Below are 20,439 nucleotides of genomic sequence, written 5' to 3' on the forward strand. Positions count from 1 at the left end.
TGTCCATGTGGATTACAATATGTGGGCCGAACCATACACCCACTCCATAAGTGAATAGGGGAACACGTAAATAACATTTTGAAGGGCATTACACAGCATAGTGTTTCAGCACATTTTAAAGCCAAACATAATAAGGACCCCCGTGTCTTAATTTTTCTAGGAATAGAAGTGGTAAACAAACCTCATAGAGGGGGTGACCACATTTTAAAAATTGTGAGAGAGGAAATGAAATGGGTCCATAAATTAAAAACCCTGGAACCACATGGGCTTAATATAGAATTTGATCTTTTACATTTTTTATAAAAAAAGAAGATTTTTATAAAAGTCAATAAGGATATTTTAAAAGTAATTTTTCTATAATATTCATATTATGGTGCAATGTTTGAGCAGATTCGAGATAATTTTATAAAATTATTAGATAAGTTAAAATTCAGATGATATAAAGTAATATATATATTTACCTTCCTTTTTAGGTTTCTTTTAGCAGGTAATTTGTTGTATTTTTATCTGTTATTTATATTATTGTTATCTATTGTTTTGGACAGAAATGAGCAGAAACATGTATAGCAACATATGGGTGTTTAACCCATCTAGTTTTTGCTGTTTTAGATTTATTTACCGATTGTCTTTTTAGCATTTTTAGGTGATAATCCCTTGTTGAAACAACAATATGGGCATGTATTTATGTATGTAGATATATTCTGAATTGTGGCCAATTAGAGGGCCGGAATTTACGGACTTTTTGGGGCAAACACACCCCCAAATAGTATTTAAACTAAGACTGTGGTGGATTACTGAACTGATCTGATGAAGCCGAGCACGTCGGCGAAACGTGTCATCACGTTCTGACGTATTACGTCATCACGCTCTGCGGCTGTAAGCCCCGCCCTCTGGAACTGTTGATTGGCATTTTCAGGCACTCAGTGTACTGCACAGCCGGCGCTGGATTAAAGTGAAGCCAACATACCAACAGGAGAGGAGGGAATGGAAAATAAAAGTGGACTTTTGCCTGGCAGCTGTTTTAACTGGAAATTACCAATACAGTTTGCAACCTTCACCACAGCCTCAAGTCTGCATACTTTGCATAAGGATGCCATTACAGTTTAGAGCAAACTATATTGCTCTACCTTTGTGAGTGTTTCAGTTAATATTCTCTATACATTTATTTTTTAGGCATATTGCCCTATGAGTTTGTGTCTCTTTTTGAGATTTATATTGTATTGCTGATACAAGCTTGAAGGCTTTTTCCTCATAGTGGGAAAGTTAAGTATATTTCGAACAGAAATTTGCACTGTGTGTCAACTTACTTTACTTGTGAGTTTTCTTGCTTATTTGCACAAGTGCACTTGATCACTTTTTGCCATATAATATTGCACTCAATTGCACTCTATCAAAATATCTTGTCTGAATATTGGTCACATTTTTCTATATAAATTTGCACTGAATTGCACTTTATCAAAAATTCTTGTTTAAATATTGGTCTTAAAGGCACAGTGCACTTTGTTTTTTTCTTATGGTATGTGATTGGAGCTTTTTCACTACACTAAGTGCTGCTTATTGAATTATTGTCAATTTTCGCTATTTATTATTTTAGCGCCATATTATTACTTGTGTGTTTTGTATATTGAATATTAGATCTTTGCAGCTTATTTTTTCCTTTAGAAATGTATTGAGTGAAGTTAAGGCAAGATTCCCCAATAAGTTTTTAATATTTTCTGAAATTGCGCTGCGTCTAATTTGGACGAAGCAGTGGGGTTTCAAGACTTTGGAAAGAGTTAGGCGTAAAGTGACTAGTCATTCATAAGTTCATTCAATTACGTTTGCTCCAGCCACTTAGCCCAATTATCTCCAGGATAGAGAGGAGGGATTTTACTGTTTATGTAAGAATGTGTTATATTTTATTGTAAAATGATTGGTTACTGTAAGTCGTGTTGCAGTCCTCCACAAGGTCCCTGTGGGAGTACCCCTTCCTGGAGGACCTGCATAAAAGGCTGAGCTGTGGCCATCAATAAACCAGATCGTTTTACCCCTTCATGAAATCTCGACTCATGTTTGGGGGATTGAGAGCTATAATCAGTATTCTACTCTACTTCAGCTGGGATTTCGGGAGAAGCTACATGGATCTTTCCTTCAAGGATAATATTGCAGCTTCGGGTAAGGTCGCCTCAAATACGAGGTTTAATATTAAAGTGAGCTGTAATGCCTCTAAATACCTTCAATAAAGCTACAGCCTTTCCATTCAATTTTTAAATGGTGTTGGTCTCTTATTTATTATCTGGTATTTGGTTTAATTTATGAATATATGATCATCTGAAGGACATTGATATAATCAAATCTGGTATTGAGCATACAAGTAAACAATACATAATGCATAAACCCCATGTTAATAGTAAATACCAAAGGAATTGAAGCAAATTAAATTTTCCTTTATGGTTGAACAGAAAATTATGTCCCATTGGCAGACAGTTGGGGAAACCCACATGAGAAACCATCGGGGAAGTACATAAAAACCTTATATGGCATTAGAAAAGCCTTCAAGTGGCAACAAAAAGATAAATGAACAGTAAATTGAAGTGAGAATAGCAGTTAGAGAATTAAGAAAAAAGGCAGGAAAAGTGAGTAGGGCAAGCGTAGGTGTGAAAGGGATGACGACCAAATCCAGAAAGAGACTGTTATGTAAGTCACCACAATGTACTCTTAAGAATGAGATTAAACATAGAAACATAGAATGTGACGGCAGATAAGAACCATTCGGCCCATCTAGTCTGCCCAGTTTTCTAAATACTTTCATTAGTCCCTGGCCTTATCTTATAGTTAGGATAGCCTTATGCCTATCCCACGCATGCTTAAACTCCTTTACTGTGTTAACCTCTACCACTTCAGCTGGAAGGCTATTCCATGCATCCACTACCCTCTCAGTAAAGTAATACTTCCTGGTATTATTTTTAAACCTTTGTCCCTCTAATTTAAGACTATGTCCTCTTGTTGTGGTAGTTTTTCTTCTTTTAAATATAGTCTCCTCCTTTACTGTGTTGATTCCCTTTATGTATTTAAATGTTTCTATCATATCCCCCTGTCTCGTCTTTCCTCCAAGCTATACATGTTAAGATCCTTCAACCTTTCCTGGTAAGTTTTATCCTGCAATCCATGAACCAGTTTAGTAGCCCTTCTTTGAACTCTCTCTAAGGTATCAATATCCTTCTGAAGATAGGGTCTCCAGTACTGTGTACAGTACTCCAAGTGAGGTCTCACCAGTGTTCTGTACAATGGCATGAGCACTTCCCTCTTTCTACTGCTAATACCTCTCCCTATACAACCAAGCATTCTGCTAGCATTTCCTGCTGCTCTATTACATTGTCTGCCTACCTTTAAGTCATCAGAAATAATCACCCCTAAATCCCTTTCCTCAGATGTTGAGGTTAGGACTCTATCAAATATTTTGTACTCTACCCTTGGGTTTTTACGTCCAAGATGCATTATCTTGCACTTATCCACATTAAATGTCAGTTGCCACAACTCTGACCATTTTTCTAGTTTACCTAAATCATTTTCCATTTGGCTTATCCCTCCTGGAACATCAACCCTGTTACATATCTTAGTATCATCCGCAAAAAGACACACCTTACCATCAAGACCTTCTGCAATATCACTAATAAAAATATTAAAGAGAATGGGTCCAAGTACAGATCCCTGAGGTACCCCACTGGTGACAAGCCCAAGCTTCGAATATACTCCATTGACTACAACCCTCTGTTGCCTGTCACTCAGCCACTGCCTTACCCATTCAACAATATTCGAATCCAAACTCAAAGATTGTAGTTTATTGATAAGCCTTCTATGTGCAACAGTGTCAAAAGCCTTACTGAAATCTAAGTAAGCAATGTCTACTGCACCACCCTGATCTATAATTTTAGTTACCCAATCAAAAAAATCAATAAGATTAGTTTGGCATGATCTCCCTGAAGTAAACCCATGTTGTCTCTGGTCTTGAAATCCATGTGTTTTTAGATGTTCAACAATCCTATCCTTTAACATGGTTTCCATCACTTTCCCCACTACTGAAGTAAGGCTTACTGGCCTATAGTTGCCCGACTCCTCCCTATTACCTTTCTTGTGAATGGGCACAACATTCGCTAACTTCCAATCTTCTGGGACTACTCCTGTTTTCAATGATTGGTTAAATAAATCTGTTAATGGTTTTGCTAGTACACCACTAAGCTCTTTTAATAGCTTTGGGTGTATTCCATCAGGTCCCATTGACTTATTTGTCTTTACTTTTGACAGTTGAAATAGAACCTCTTCCTCTGTAAACTCACGTGTAATAAATGACTCATTTATCCTTTTTGTTAACAGAGGTCCCTTTCCTTCATTTTCATCTGTAAATACCGAACAAAAATATTCATTGAGGCAGTCAGCTAGACCTTTATCCTCATCTACATACCTTCCTTCTTTTGTTTTTAATCTAACTAATCCTTGTTTTACTTTTCTTTTCTCATTTATGTATCTAAAAAAAGTTTTGTCCCCCTTTTTTACTGACTGTGCTATTTTCTCTTCTGTGTGGGATTTGGAAGCTCTTATAACTTGCTTAGCCTCTTTCTGCCTAATCTTATAGGTCATTCTGTCTTCCTCACTCTGGTTTTTTTTATAATTACTAAATGCTAACTTTTTGTTTTTTACTATTTTGGCCACATCTGCGGAGTACCACAGTGGTTTCTTGAATTTTTTGCTTTTACTGACAAGCCTAATGCAATTTTCTGTTGCCTTCAGTAGTGCAACTTTTAAATAATCCCATTTATTTTGGACTCCATATAAATTGCTCCAGTCTGATAATGACTCCTTTACACATATTCTAATTTTAGAAAAGTCTGTTTTTCTAAAGTCTAAAACTTTTGTTTTTGTGTGGTGTGACTCAGTCACTGTTCTTATATTAAACCACACTGACTGATGATCACTGGATCCTAAACTTTCACCTACAGTAATATCTGATACCAAATTTCCATTTGTTAACACTAAATCTAGTATGGCCTCTTTACGAGTTGGCTCCTCAACGACTTGTTTTAGAGACAATCCCAGTAGGGAGTTTAGAATATGTGTGCTCCTGGCACAAGTAGCTATTTTTGTTTTCCAATTCACATCAGGAAGATTAAAGTCACCCATGATGATAACTTCCCCCTTCAGATTCAGTATAATCAAATCAGGGGTGCAACATAGCAAAGTAGTGGGCCCCAGTTTTTAACTACACCCGGACCCTTGCTGTAATGCTTTCAGTTATTTAAGTTAATCCCTTTAGTATTAAGTAATAGAAAGAACAAACGTATAGTTCACAGTATCTTATTAATAAATGGCAATAATAATAATAATAATAATAATAGGACAAGAGATTGTCTTGAGTCTGCAGTATTCTAGACAACCTGAAGATGGCAGGAGATCTGCATACAAAAGAAATCAAAGAAAATATGATAGGTCTTTAAAAGACAATAGGCAAGATTCAACCATCATGTTTCGTTTTAATGCATCATATACACAATTAGAAACATACAGAACCAGTTTTATAAAGAAATATAAATAAAATCTGAAGTCTCTGAATTCTACAGTTTTTACAATTCTACTATTATTATTTGTGGCTTTTTTCCACAAACTGATACCGACATGGGCAAGTGAGTAAATAAATTAAATGTTTCATATTACATGCAATGAAGGACTACATTTTATAATTTTTATCGGTAACAAAAGTGATGAATTCTTTCATTCTTTTCCTTCTTATATTTAAGTTTACATCTAATACAATTGCCATGGTTACAAAACAAAAACAAAAACAAAAACATTGTCATAAAATTTTCTTTTAGTTTGTATAAATAAAACTAGTAGTAAATTCTTGTGTAACCCCTTCAGGACGGAGTCAATAGTACACGTTCTGATCAAAACAAAATGTAACCAAAACCTGGAATTTGCGCTATGTGTCTGTTCAACCATAATTCACCTCTTTCATATTAAAGGAACACTATAGTCACCTAAATTACTTTAGCTAAATAAAGCAGTTTTAGTGTATAGATCATTACCGTGCAATTTCACTGCTCAATTCACTGTCATTTAGGAGTTAAATCACTTTGTTTCTGTTTATGCAGCCCTAGCCACACCTCCCCTGGCTATGATTGACAGAGCCTGTATGAAAAATAAAAACTGGTTTCACTTTCAAACAGATGTAATTTACCTTAAATAATTGTATCTCAATCTCTAAATTGAACTTTAATCACATACAGGAGGCTCTTGCGGGGTCTAGCAAGCTATTAACATAGCAGGGGATAAGAAAATCTTAATTAAACAGAACTTGCAATAAAGAAAGCCTAAATAGGGCCCTCTTTACAGGAAGCGTTTATGGAAGGCTGTGCAAGTCACATGCAGGGAGGTGTGACTAGGGTTCATAAACAAAGGGATTTAACTCCTAAATGGCAGAGGATTGAGATGTGAGGCTGCAGGGGCATGTTCTATACACCAAAACTGCTTCATTAAGCTAAAGTTGTTCAGGTGACTATAGTGTCCCTTTAAGTGCACCCACACTTATTATATATCATATTGTTCAGGAGAAACAGGGCTTTAATTTCACATGAACTATTCATATATGAAACCTAATTTATTATGAATAACATTTTTAAAAACTGAGAAATTAAGATTTATTTAAAAAAAATAAAATATTGTTCCGCCTGACATTTTAGCAGTAAATGTCATAATACGGTTAGCTTTTACTGCAATAAAATGCACATACTTGTATTCAGCAAAGTCTCACAAGTACAACAGTACCTCCATTAACAGAGTTTACGGTGTTTTGGAAAGTTACAGGTGTAGCGAAAGCCACTTCGCCACTGTGTTTTGGAGGGGGCTGCTTGCCCGCCTCTTACCGTGTGACTACGGTCCCTGGGCGATTTGGCCCTTTATGCACGGTATTTGGGCATACTGTGTTTTATCGTGCGGCTACTGGCCCTTTAAGCACAGTGAATGGACTTTTATTGTACTGTGCTGGCCTTTTAAAAACAGTGTATGGACATACTGAAACTTTTTGGACACTTCCTCTTCCCCTCCCCCGGATCCATTGTTCTCCAGCAGGGTGTTGTCCCAGGGACAAGGAAAAGCCATGCTTGCAAGTGAAAACAAAGGACTTCGACCTAACCGTTAAACCCCTGAACCTATTCAAGTGAATTTTGGATATGTTTGTCCCCAAGTTATACTGGTTAAAATAATATAAGTTTTATGTATGTACGATGTTAACTCACAAAGTTATAAAAATGTATAAAAAGTGTAACTTTTCAGCTTGGAGATAATTGAGTAGATACAGTAATTGACTCAATTATCTCCTAAGCAGAGGGGAGGAATATGCTGGGTGTGTTTCTATTGTCCCATTGTGTCTGATTGGCTGCTGTACTTGCATTGTATGTGTTGTAATGTGTTTATTGGTTGTTCTGCAAAACCCTGTGAGCAGTACTAGGTTTTGTGGATTGTGAATAAAAAGGGCTGCAAGCTAGCAGCCAGGGAGTTCTATTTTTACCCTCAACTTGAGTCCTGTCTCTTATTGGGGGAATCTGCTACAAGGGATTGCTATGCTAGGCATATTCCCTTGCTATAATCACTGAGCTCTTGTAAGAGCTTGTTCCTGCTTCGTTCTGAAGGGAGATAGCTGCAGCCTGCGGTGCTTATGGTGTCTGGTGGAGTGCTTGGAGTCCTCTGGAAGCGCTAGGAGCATCTTTCAACGGAGGTACCCAGTCGGGGTGCCAGGCGATCCGTTACATTGGTGGCAAGCGGTGGGATGGCGTCCTAGTGCGAGGAGAAGCAGCTCAGAGACACCGGTAACTTGTGGAGTTGTGCAGCGTCCCTATCTTCAGCAACATAATGGAACCAGCAGTGGCTACAGCAAGCATGGCGTATAGCTACTCCGTACTAGAGTTTGGCACGATGGTAGGGTTGCGCCTGAAGTTTTACGGACCCAATCCAGAGGAGAAATACGTGAGGTTTGTGTGGGACATGGTGACCCGGAACCTACAACACAGGGCGTTGAGGGAAGGCCAGTGGGCACGTTGGGAGAAACTCCAGCCACAGGTAGAGTGGGACGAGGAAGAAACCGAGGTGGCCGGTGGAGATGGGACCGAGGTCTCTCTACCGGCCCTACAGGGATGCTGGGCACCCGGCCCAGATCCCCAGCGGCAGTATGTTTTACAGGGAGGGGAGACAGTCGGTCTCACTCCCCAGCGGCAGAATGTGTTATTGGAGGAAGAGACAACCGGTCTCCCTCCCCAACAGCAACCAGAGGTACCCGAGGTAGAGGACCTCATAGACTGGTCCTGGGAGGACCCCCTGCAGGCAGGTGGAGATGGGACCGAGATCTCTCCACCGGCCCTACAGGGATGCTGGGCAACCGGCCCAGATCCCCAACTAGAGCTGGAGTTACAGAAAGTGGAGAGCATCGACCTCCCCCCCCAGCAGCAGCCGGAGTACCAGGGGGAGGTAAGTGATATTTCTCCTCCCCAGTCAACTCCTTTGTTCCCTGACCCCCCAGCAGAAGAGCTGGCAACTGGGCAGAGCGCCGCTGGCCTCTGTCCTCCCTTGTTTCCTTCCCCTGAGCCTGACTTTCTACAGGCTGCCTCAGCGGAAGAGCTGGCAACTGGGCAGAGCGCCGCTGGCCTCTGTCCTTCCTTTTTTCCTTACCCTGAGACTACCCCAGCTCTGACCCCGGAGCAGAGCACATCGGGCATCTGGCCCCCAAGTACTCACAGCCATTTGCCCAGCAAGGCCGAGGGTGCCACAGTTTCACCCCACAACTTGGGACCTACAGGCCAGTATGACTTATTGTTGGGGGGCTATTCTGTGAATTCTTTATTGTGGGGGGGCTACACTGCTAAATTTGTTTTGTGGGTTAGACCCTCTGTGAACTATGTACCGTGGGTGGGCCATTCTGTGAATTCTTTATTGTGGGGGGGCTACACTGCTAAATTTGTTTTGTGGGTGGGCTACTCTGCTAATTTTGTTTTATGGGTGGGCTGCCCGACTAATCTAGGTACTGACCGGCAGAAGGTCAGGTACCTGGTTAGTCTACCCCCGAATGGGAAGATATGTAGCGAAAGCCACTTCGCCACTGTGTTTTGGAGGGGGCTGCTTGCCCGCCTCTTACCGTGTGACTACGGTCCCTGGGCGATTTGGCCCTTTATGCACGGTATTTGGGCATACTGTGTTTTATCGTGCGGCTACTGGCCCTTTAAGCACAGTGAATGGACTTTTATTGTACTGTGCTGGCCTTTTAAAAACAGTGTATGGACATACTGAAACTTTTTGGACACTTCCTCTTCCCCTCCCCCGGATCCATTGTTCTCCAGCAGGGTGTTGTCCCAGGGACAAGGAAAAGCCATGCTTGCAAGTGAAAACAAAGGACTTCGACCTAACCGTTAAACCCCTGAACCTATTCAAGTGAATTTTGGATATGTTTGTCCCCAAGTTATACTGGTTAAAATAATATAAGTTTTATGTATGTACGATGTTAACTCACAAAGTTATAAAAATGTATAAAAAGTGTAACTTTTCAGCTTGGAGATAATTGAGTAGATACAGTAATTGACTCAATTATCTCCTAAGCAGAGGGGAGGAATATGCTGGGTGTGTTTCTATTGTCCCATTGTGTCTGATTGGCTGCTGTACTTGCATTGTATGTGTTGTAATGTGTTTATTGGTTGTTCTGCAAAACCCTGTGAGCAGTACTAGGTTTTGTGGATTGTGAATAAAAAGGGCTGCAAGCTAGCAGCCAGGGAGTTCTATTTTTAACCTCAACTTGAGTCCTGTCTCTTATTGGGGGAATCTGCTACAAGGGATTGCTATGCTAGGCATATTCCCTTGCTATAATCACTGAGCTCTTGTAAGAGCTTGTTCCTGCTTCGTTCTGAAGGGAGATAGCTGCAGCCTGCGGTGCTTATGGTGTCTGGTGGAGTGCTTGGAGTCCTCTGGAAGCGCTAGGAGCATCTTTCAACGGAGGTACCCAGTCGGGGTGCCAGGCGATCCGTTACAACAGGGTCAAATATAGCACATTCCATTTTTCATATTAAAATTTGCAATATTTGTAAGGTTACCTTTTAGACCGTGTGGAAGCCCAGGAATTAGAATTACCCCCATGATGGCATACCATTTGAAAAAGTACACAACCCAAGGTATTGCAAGTGGGGTATGTCCAGTCTCTTTTAGTAGCCACTTAGTCACAAACGCTTTAAAGCCCATTAGAATGGGGACGCCACAGAACGCCGTAACGGTGTTAAGGGGCTCAAATGATTTTCCCCTTATATATGTGGCAATAACACAGCCAGACACCATAACAAATCATACAACATTAAAGGATCATATTCGTGCACATCTGGTGTACAGTGTGTGACAAAGGTTGTTACATTGGAGAAACTGGCCTTAAGTTACATCTCAGAATGAACCTACACAGACAATTAAGAACCACAAAGAAACGCCTGTTGGTCATCACTTCACCCAGACTGATCACTCCATCCAAAACCTCAGGATTTGTCTTATATAAACACTGTATTTACCTTTATGTATATCTTGATTAAGACCTGAAGGTTCAAAGTTTGATTTTTTTGAATACAACATGATTTCTTTTGCAAAATCCACTGAGTATTGTAATTTTTCCTATCTTCTGTTTTATCGTTCTGTGCAGCACCGTGGTTAATTGGATTCTTACCAAGAGGGCTGCACTCACCTGAACATGCATACATTATAAAGTGCTGCTGGGGACAAAATATACAAAATACACAATCCAGCGCACTCACTTACTCACTAAACAATTATTTCAAATCTTACAGATTGTAGTAGTTGTATTTAAAAACACCTCACCTAGGCAAACAATAATGGGGGTTTAGTTACATTATATGATCATATATGGTATAAGCCTGCCACAACGTCATTCTTGGCAGGTCCTACTCTAACAGCCTGATGCTTGCTCTTATGAGATCAATCTACTTACTTGGGAAATACTTCCTTACTGGGACTCTCTGCAAGTCAGTCTCATTCCAGGACCCTATTTAGTCTTGACTTGCAGAGAGTCTCAATAAGGAAGTATTATTTTCCTACATGAGGTGTGGATCATTTGATTGTTTTCACTATTCTTAAATCTTGGTTTAGTGAATTTGACATTGGTTGACATTTGTATTATTTTTAATCACATTGAGAGAATATATATTTAGCTCTTTTAGATTACATATTATTATTAGTGTTATGATTAAGGTGAGGGTAAGGACTGAAATTGTTGTATTTGCCCATAAACAATATGGACTCCGTATATACACTGAGGGCAGAATGCCTCGTCATATGATGGGGACGGAAGTGACGGTAAAACGTAAGCAAACGTCATCAGATGATCGACGGAAGTCTGTAAGTAGATACCCGGAAGAAAAATCAAAGGAGAAGGCAATTAACTAATTAACCAACCATAAAAGCCATGGATCCAGAGTAAGGACTCTGAAAAAAGACCTCATTAGGTTGAAACACGTCTGCTAAGAGACTGTTGTTTGTTAAGGTTTGATAGTGCCAGGGGTGAGCTTTTTATTCTGTGTAGTATCCGCTACACTGCTTAAAGTTAAATCTTAGCATATCTCCATAATCATCTACTATTTGTTTTACTTCAAAGTTTAGAATAAATATAATTTTTTAATCTACTGGATCATTATGGTACTACTCCTGAATTTCTGTTTAGCCTGGATAGATACCCTTGGGCTACATACAAAGCCTGATACGGTTCTGCACCATTTGCACACACTATTGTATATACCAAACAGTTTTTCGCTATGTTGGTTTTATATTTTCTCTTGTAGGTCTATGATTGATTCTAAGACCCCTGCCTTTTACCTACATAGGTATTTTAATTTTTTTTTTTTTACTTAATGTGTCACACTTTTGGTGTTTGTATTGGTACTTATTTATGTTTACATTGTTTTCTCTAGTACTGGGGGAGCACTTTTTACCATTAACACATACATATTTATCCTAAGAAGCGCCTAGATACACTTTTGTTTTTTATTTGCCTTTCCCCCATATAAAAGTGTTGGTTGCTCAATCTAATATGGATGTCTTTGAAAGAATAAATACCTGGCAGGAAAAAGTAGCAAATATATTTGATTATGAGGCAGAGCACATGAGATTTAAAGAAGATAACTTAGATCATGTTTGTTTTAAACTACAAAAACTCTTGACTAAGTAGATGCAAATTAAATGGGAGATCTTTACCTTTGAGTAATATTTATAAAATAAAATTACACCAAGAGGTCTAAGATTTTTTTTAAACTCCTACCTTTGATAGAGAGGATTCTGATTTAATGGAAATATGCCCTAGAATCGTTCTCTGTGAGTATGATCAAAATCATTATCCAACAGAGAAGGAGATATCTGATAGTTCTGGATATAGAAATAAATACGATTAAAGATCAATTAAAACCACTTTCCAACTGTGAGGAGGTTGAAAGTTAACTAAACAAAGTAAAGGAAGCTATTGATAAGCTAGAACAGGAGACACTACCTATAAAAAAGAAAAAACATTTATTATTAATCAAACGGATTATGCCACTAATTGTATAAGATCCTTTTCACGTAATCATCAGACTAAACAGTTAGATTTTAAAACACATCTTTCAAACCAATCTCATTTTCATTATACTCAGAGATTTAAACAAAATCCTAATTTATCTAAAAAAACAAAAAACAAAAAAACAACAACACTCTAAAAAGACCTATTTTGACAAAATCAGTTTAAGTAATATCAGTTTAACCTTGGCACTTCAACCTGACTTGATACCTCCAAAAATGCTCCAGAACTGCTGAACGCTGTTGGAGAAAGACACACTGTGCATCTGACTTTCTCCACTATAAATGTATGCTCATACAGCTTTGCTCTTTCCTCTGCAAAAGTGAATTACTTCAAAACCTTCATAACCACACTCTCCCGCGAACCCAAACGACTATTTCACACACAACTCTCTTCTTTGCCCTATTGTTCCTCCTTTTTGTTCTGCAAAAAGTATGAATTCTCATTATATAGATTTCCTCCCAAAGGTGCCTTCCTAATAACATTGGAAATAATAAATCACTGACAATATAAAATAAAAGACAAAATCTATCAGATAAGGAGCTTTTATGTTGGTTTCGTGTTGTTTACACCGATTTATGAATGATAGTTCTTGTATAAATAAGAAACTAATTTCCTTCACAGATCACTTTCTTTTTCTAGATGCCCCAAACGTTATAATGTCCAAATCATTTATATATTTATTGTCTAAGTCATATCTTACATGTCTTTAATAGTGATGTCGCGAACATACAATTTTCGGTTCGCGAACGCGAACTTCCGCAAATGTTCGCGAACGGGCGAACCGCCATAGACTTCAATGGGCAGGCGAATTTTAAAACCCACAGTTGTTTCAAAGTTGTTTCAAGGGGACTAACACCTGGACTGTGGCATGCCGGAGGGAGATCCACGGCAAAACTACCATGGAAAATTACATAGTTGATGCAGAGTCTGGTTTTAATCCATAAAGGGCATAAATCACCTAACATTCCTAAATTGTTTGGAATAACGTGCTTTAAAACATCAGGTATGATGTTGTATCGATCAGGCAGTGTAAGGGTTACGCCCGCTTCACAGTGACAGACCAAACTCCCTGTTTAACGCACCGCAAACAGTCCATTTGCACAAACGCAAACTCCCCGTTTGCACAAGGTTGGATACCAAGCTAGCCATGTCCCGTTCCTTGTCCTCACTGATGTCATTGAAGGTCTCTCTTCCTCCACCCAGGAAGCGAGAGATGGAAAAAGATGCTTGGTCGGTCCTCCTACTTCAAATTTGGGGCACTGCGCGTGCAATCTAATGTGCCACCAGATAGGAGTAGTGTAAGTAGTACTATTCCTATCAGTTTAATCCCTGTTACGTCCCCTATCAGGGGACGTGTATATAAGGCATCGATTTTAGGAAGCGGGAGATGGAAAAAGATGCTAGGTCGGTCCTCCTACTTCAATTTGGGGCACTGCGCGTGCAATCTAATGTGCCACCAGATAGGAATAGTACTACTTACACTACTCCTATCAGTTTAATCCCTGTTACATCCCCTATCAGGGGACGTGAATATAAGGAATCGATTTTAGGAAGCGGGAGATGGAAAAAGATGCTTGGTCGGTCCTCCTACTTCAAATTTGGGGCACTGCGCATTCAATCTAATGTGCCACCAGATAGGAGTGGTGTGTTAAGTAGTCCCCCTCATCAGGCCTTTTTTAGTCGAATGTATCGCCCGCTGTCCGTCCCTTCGGGATCCATCCCTCATTCATCTTAATAAAGGTGAGGTAATCTAGACTTTTTTGACCTAGGCAACTTCTTCTCAGTGACAATACCTGCTGCTGCACTGAAGGTCCTTTCTGACAGGACACTTGAAGCGGGGCAGGCCAGAAGTTCTATCGCAAATTGGGATAGCTCAGGCCACAGGTCAAGCCTGCACACCCAGTAGTCAAGGGGTTCATCGCTCCTCAGAGTGTCGATATCTGCAGTTAAGGCGAGGTAGTCTGCTACCTGTTGGTCGAGTCGTTCTCTGAGGGTGGACCCCAAAGGGCTGTGGCGATGCGTAGGACTTAAAAAGCTCTGCATGTCCTCCATCAACAACACGTCTGTAAAGCGTCCTGTCCTTGCTGGCGTGGTCGTGGGAGGAGGAGGATTACTTTCACCTCTTCCCCTGTTAGATTCCCGTTGTGCTGTGACATCACACTTATACGCTGTGTAAAGCATACTTTTTAATTGATTTTGGAACTGCTGCATCCTTTGCGACTTGCTGTAATTCGGTAACATTTCAGGCACTTTCTGCATATACCGGGGTCTAGTAGCGTGGACACCCAGTACAGGTCGTTCTCCTTCAGCCTTTTTATACGAGGGTCCCTCAACAGGCACGACAGCATGAAAGACCCCATTTGCACAAGGTTGGATGCCGAGCTACTCATGTCCTGTTCCTCCTCCTCACTGATCTCTCTGAAGGTATGTTCTTCCCCCCAGCCACGTACAACACCACGGGTACCAGATAGGTGACAACGAGCACCCTGGGATGCCTGTTGTGGTTGGTCTTCCTCCTCCTCCTCAAAGCCACATTCCTCCTCTAACTCCTCTTCCTCACAATCCTCTTCCAGCGTTGCCGCAGGTCCAGCAAGCGACGCTGATAAGGCTGTTTCTGGTGGTGATGGTGACCACAACTCTTCCTCTTCACGCTCATCTACGGCCTGATCCAGCACTCTTCGCAGGGCACGCTCCAGGAAGAAAACAAATGGTATGATGTCGCTGATGGTACCTTCGGTGCGACTGACTAGGTTTGTCACCTCCTCAAAAGGACGCATGAGCCTACAGGCATTGCGCATGAGCATCCAGTAACGTGGCAAAAAAATTCCCAGCTCCGCAGAGGCTGTCCAAGCACCCCGGTCATACAAATACTCGTTAACAGCTTTTTCTTGTTGGAGAAGGCGGTCGAACATTAGGAGTGTTGAATTCCAACGTGTCGGGCTGTTGCAAATCAAGCGCCTCACTGGCATGTTGTTTCGCCGCTGGATATCGGAAAAGTGCGCCATGGCCGTGTAGGAACGCCTGAAATGGCCACACACCTTCCTGGCCTGCTTAAGGACGTCCTGTAAGCCTGGGTACTTATGCACAAAGCGTTGTACGATCAGATTACACACATGTGCCATGCACGGCACATGTGTCAACTTGCCCAAATGCAATGCCGCCAACAAATTTCTTCCCTTGTCACAAACCACTTTGCCGATCTCCAATTGGTGCGGAGTTAGCCACTGATCCACCCGTGCGTTCAGGGCGGACAGGAGTGCTGGTCCGGTGTGACTCTCTGCTTTCAGGCAAGTCAACCCCAAGACGGCGTGACACTGCCGTATCCGGGATGTGGAACAGTACCTGGGGAGCTGGGGGGGTGCCGTTGATGTGGAGCAAGACGCAGCAGCAGAAGAGGACTCAGCCGAGGAGGTGATGGAAGAGGATGGAGTAGGAGGAGTAGAGGAGGTGGCAGCAGGACTGCCTGCAAGTCGTGGCGGTGTAACCAACTCCTCTGCAGAGCCACGCATTCCATGCTTGGCAGCCGTCAGCAGGTTTACCTAATGCGCAGTGTAGGTGATATACCTGCCCTGACCGTGCTTTGCAGACCAGGTATCAGTGGTCAGATGGACCCTTGCCCCAACACTGTGTGCCAGACATGCCATTACTTCCTTTTGCACAATCGAGTACAGGTTGGGGATTGCCTTTTGTGAAAAGAAATTTCGTCCGGGTACCTTCCACTGCGGTGTCCCAAGAGATACAAATATTTTGAACGCCTCAGACTCCACCAGCTTGTATGTTAAAAGCTGGCGAGCTAAGAGTTCAGTCAAGCCAGCTGTCAGATGCCGGGCAAGGGGGTGACTTTGTGACATTGGCTTCTTACGCTCGAACATGTCCTTGACAGACACCTGACTGGGGGCAGATGAGCAGGAACTGCTCAAGGCGAGAGACGGAGGGGCAGATGGTTGAGAGGGGGCAAGGGGACAGCAGTGGTTAACGTGGCTGAAGATGCTGGACCAGGAGGAGGATGGCGGCTTTGAGTTTGTGTGCTGCTTGTACTCATGTGTTGATCCCATAGGCGTTTGTGATGTGCGATCATGTGCCTTGTATGAGTTGCACTGGTGTGACACTGTGCCCTGGCAGGCCCTGAAACACACACGTGTGAAGGAAACTGACTGCTATTATATTAGTCAAATTTTTTTTTTTAAATGCAAGCTATTGTGACACCAGTGAGTGAGTGGTTGCACTGGGCAAGTGGGCACAGTATATGCTGTGAGCCTGACACACAGGCTGGCAGGCAGGCAACTGCAATTACATTACACAGAAAAAAAAAGCAGACTGATGTTTTAGCCCTAAAAAGGGCTTTTTGGGGTGCCGTCCTTACAGCAGATCAGATGAGTCCTTCAGGACTGTAGTGGACACTGAATACACTAGCTATCAATTTCCCTATCAAATCAACAGCAGCTACACTGTCCCTACTCTCACTAAGAATGCAGCTTCACAATGAATGTAAAATGGATGCTGTCCAGGAGGTGGGAGGGTCTGGGAGGGAGGGTCTGCTGCTGATTGGCTGGCATGTGTCTGCTGACTGAGAGGTACAGGCAGGGTCAAAGTTTACTCAATGATGACAAATAGGGGGCGGACCGAACAGCGCATGTGTTCGCCATCCCCGGCGAACGCGAACAAGCGATGTTCGCCAGGAACTATTCGCCGGCGAACAGTTCAGGACATCACTAGTCTTTAATTGTGGTTTTCACATTTTTTTTGTTAAATATTTTATAAATGTTATTTTATAGCTAGGGTACTTTAAAGGACACAATTTAAAGAATGAATTCAGAGTCTCCTAGTCCTCTCTGGCCATAAGGATGAGTGAGTGGAAGGAAACAAATTAACAGGTAAGAGACATTTTCACAGTTACCTTAAAAATTTGATATTAGGGAACGTAGCTCTGTGCTTATCTACATGTAAGCTTCATTTTTGTGTACACACTGCAACACAATGACTAAAAAACATAAGAAGGAGGCTGGGATTAGCTGCAGCTCACATTAAAGGAAACACTGGGAAAAAGAAAACTGCACCCAAAGGAGCAATACAATACTGCAGGTTTATCTAAACCTATCCTAAATGGGAGACAGAGCAAATGGCAGAAATATCTATGGACAAATATCAAATGCAAAAGAGATCAGATCTAATTATTGATCTATATATAGCAACATTTATTGATCTGCACATTATCCAGATAGATAATTATAAAATAACACATGTACTGTGGTGGAATCTCAGTAAAAAATAAATTTACTAGGACAAGATTGCCATGTGGCATATGTGTAAATGTTGTATCAGTTAGTTAGTTACACGTAGCTAAGATACAATCAACACCGTATTGAGCAAATGCAGGAATGCAGAAACTGAAAACACTTCCCCCCTCCTCCATTGTTCTGGGTGAGCCATGTGGTCTAACAAGTAAGGGAAGTTAGGCTTTGTTCAGCTGATTGTGTAAAGAATATATGTGGGTAGAGTTAACTATAGGAGGAGCTATATGTCTATATCATGCATTTACACAGTCAGTTCTGGGCTCAGATCTTGTTGTATTTTGGTGACATAAGTCCCTCTGAGCCCCGGTCGGTGAATCGAATAAAGAATCTCTTCCTTCCTGAAGAAACCTGTGTCCATCTCTCTGTGCTTGGCTTCCGTCAGTTTCTCCTGTATCATTTGGTGCATTGGGCCGGGAAGCTCATCGTTCAACGGTAGCTGAGAAGCAGAGGCGTGAGACGGTCTATCTTTGCCCACGTTCTCTACGGCTGCACCCCTGAACTTCTGCGTGGACCTCCCTTCGTCTCGGCGCCACTGGTCTGTTGTCCAGGAGATCATCGGCCTCTACGTAAGAAGTGCTGGGGTGTCCCCGTCGATGAGTGTGAACCCAGGTTCAGGAACGAGGAGGTAAGACGACTGCTGTTTTAGACGGCGGACCCACTAGGGGTATACCGATTGTGCGGTAGGCCCATAAGGGGTTTGAATTGTGTATGGAATCTGCCCCCTCTGTCGGAGGGACGGAGCGAAGGCGCACCGCTCAATCGAACGCTTTTTAGTAAGACCGTTTGATTTGGTTAGTCAGGCGGGGTTCTGGTGTAAATAGCCCTAGCCGGACACCGGTGTCTTGTCTAGACTAGCGTTCTAGGGTGTATATTACGTTCGCTAGGTCGGAGGGACCGGGAGACTAAGCGGCGTCTGTGTAAATTCGGTTCGCTAGCTCTCAACCTATCTTGGCTAAGTGGGAAGGCGTGTAAATTTGGAACCCACTAGATTTTTGATAGAGTAATAGACTAAGAGGCGTCTGTGTAAATTCGGTCCTCTAGTTCGCTATATGTGGTGCTTGGGCAGTGTGGCTAACCAAAACGGGTGTATATAGTTTTAGGTAGTCCATTCAAGGTACTGGCCAATAGTTTAGTTGGGATTGTAAATGTGTTAAAGATTGTTTAGTAAAGTGTATATCTTGTTAGATAGCGCGAGCTCAGCCGTCTAGCGAGAGTGTTAATAGTGTGTTGCTGTATCATAGTGCACGGTACCATAACCCTGTATATTTACTGACACTGTATATAAGTACTAATCATTGTCGTCTAATGCATGTTTAACACCATAACCACTAATAATTGTATTGTGACCTTAAATTGTGCTTTGACTTATGCTAACCGTACTGTAACCGCTATTTGTAAAAGACGATGTTACTGGGGTGTGTTATAGACGGGTAATTCATATATAGAGAATTATAGCGTGGGTGACCGTATAGTTTCGCCAAAGGGCACAGTATTAGTTATTTACTGACTGGTGTAACAGCTGTGTGTGTACGGGAATTCCCTGTATGTTTTGTTGTATGAGTTTGACGTAGTAACTGTGCCACATGGTGCTGTTGCCAGGGAAACGAGTGTGACTGTTAGAGGTGTGTTTGTTGTGTTTCTTTGAATTAGACGCTCCGTTGCTAAGTATGGCAGCGCCGGAATTTAAAGATTGTTGATCCCTTAGAATGTATGCTAAATAACTTTAAAAAGGGATATAATGTGTGTGATTTTGGGGACTACCTTATGTAGTAGAGAATGGCCAGTTTCCATATTTTGACTGTTAACACAGTTTGTGTTACTAGATGGTTATCAAAACTGGTCTGTCCATCCCCAATGGAATCTGACCCATCTGACCATCCCTCAACTAAATTCTTTAGCAAAAACTGGTGCAGCTGGTATGTCCCCCTGTGCTCTAATTGTCTCTGGCTCTCAGATGCCTGTCCCCTCCTATTTCTGTGCCTACCTACCCCCCCAACTGGTTCTTTGTATTCAGTTTTATTATTAGCAGTCAAAATTGTGAGGAGAATTCTTAATAACAGTAACTGAATCCACTGAAATCAGATAATTCTCAGCAATTACAAAACACCATAACCACTGATAATACCATAACCACTGATAATACCATAACCACTGAAAACACCATAACCACTGAAAACACCATAACCACTGAAAACACCATAACCACTGAAAACACCATAACTACTGAAAACACCATAACTACTGAAAACACCATAACCACTGATAATACCATAATCACTGATAATACCATAATCACTGAAAACACCATAACCACTGACATAACACTATAATTACTGAGCCTTGTGTGCCTTTAGTAACAGTAAATTAGTTTTGAAATACAACTGGATGAAATGGTCAATGGTATAGGACGCTGGAATACACTTTTACCATTTTTGGTTACTGGTCAGGCTCCTCCTAGCCCTGTCCGAAACATTTTGTTAACCAAGTTACTGACCAGTAAAATTAATTTATCCATTTCCACCTACCTCACCA

This window comes from Pelobates fuscus, chromosome 1 (assembly GCF_036172605.1).
Source record: "Pelobates fuscus isolate aPelFus1 chromosome 1, aPelFus1.pri, whole genome shotgun sequence".
Taxonomy (NCBI): Eukaryota; Metazoa; Chordata; class Amphibia; order Anura; family Pelobatidae; genus Pelobates; species Pelobates fuscus.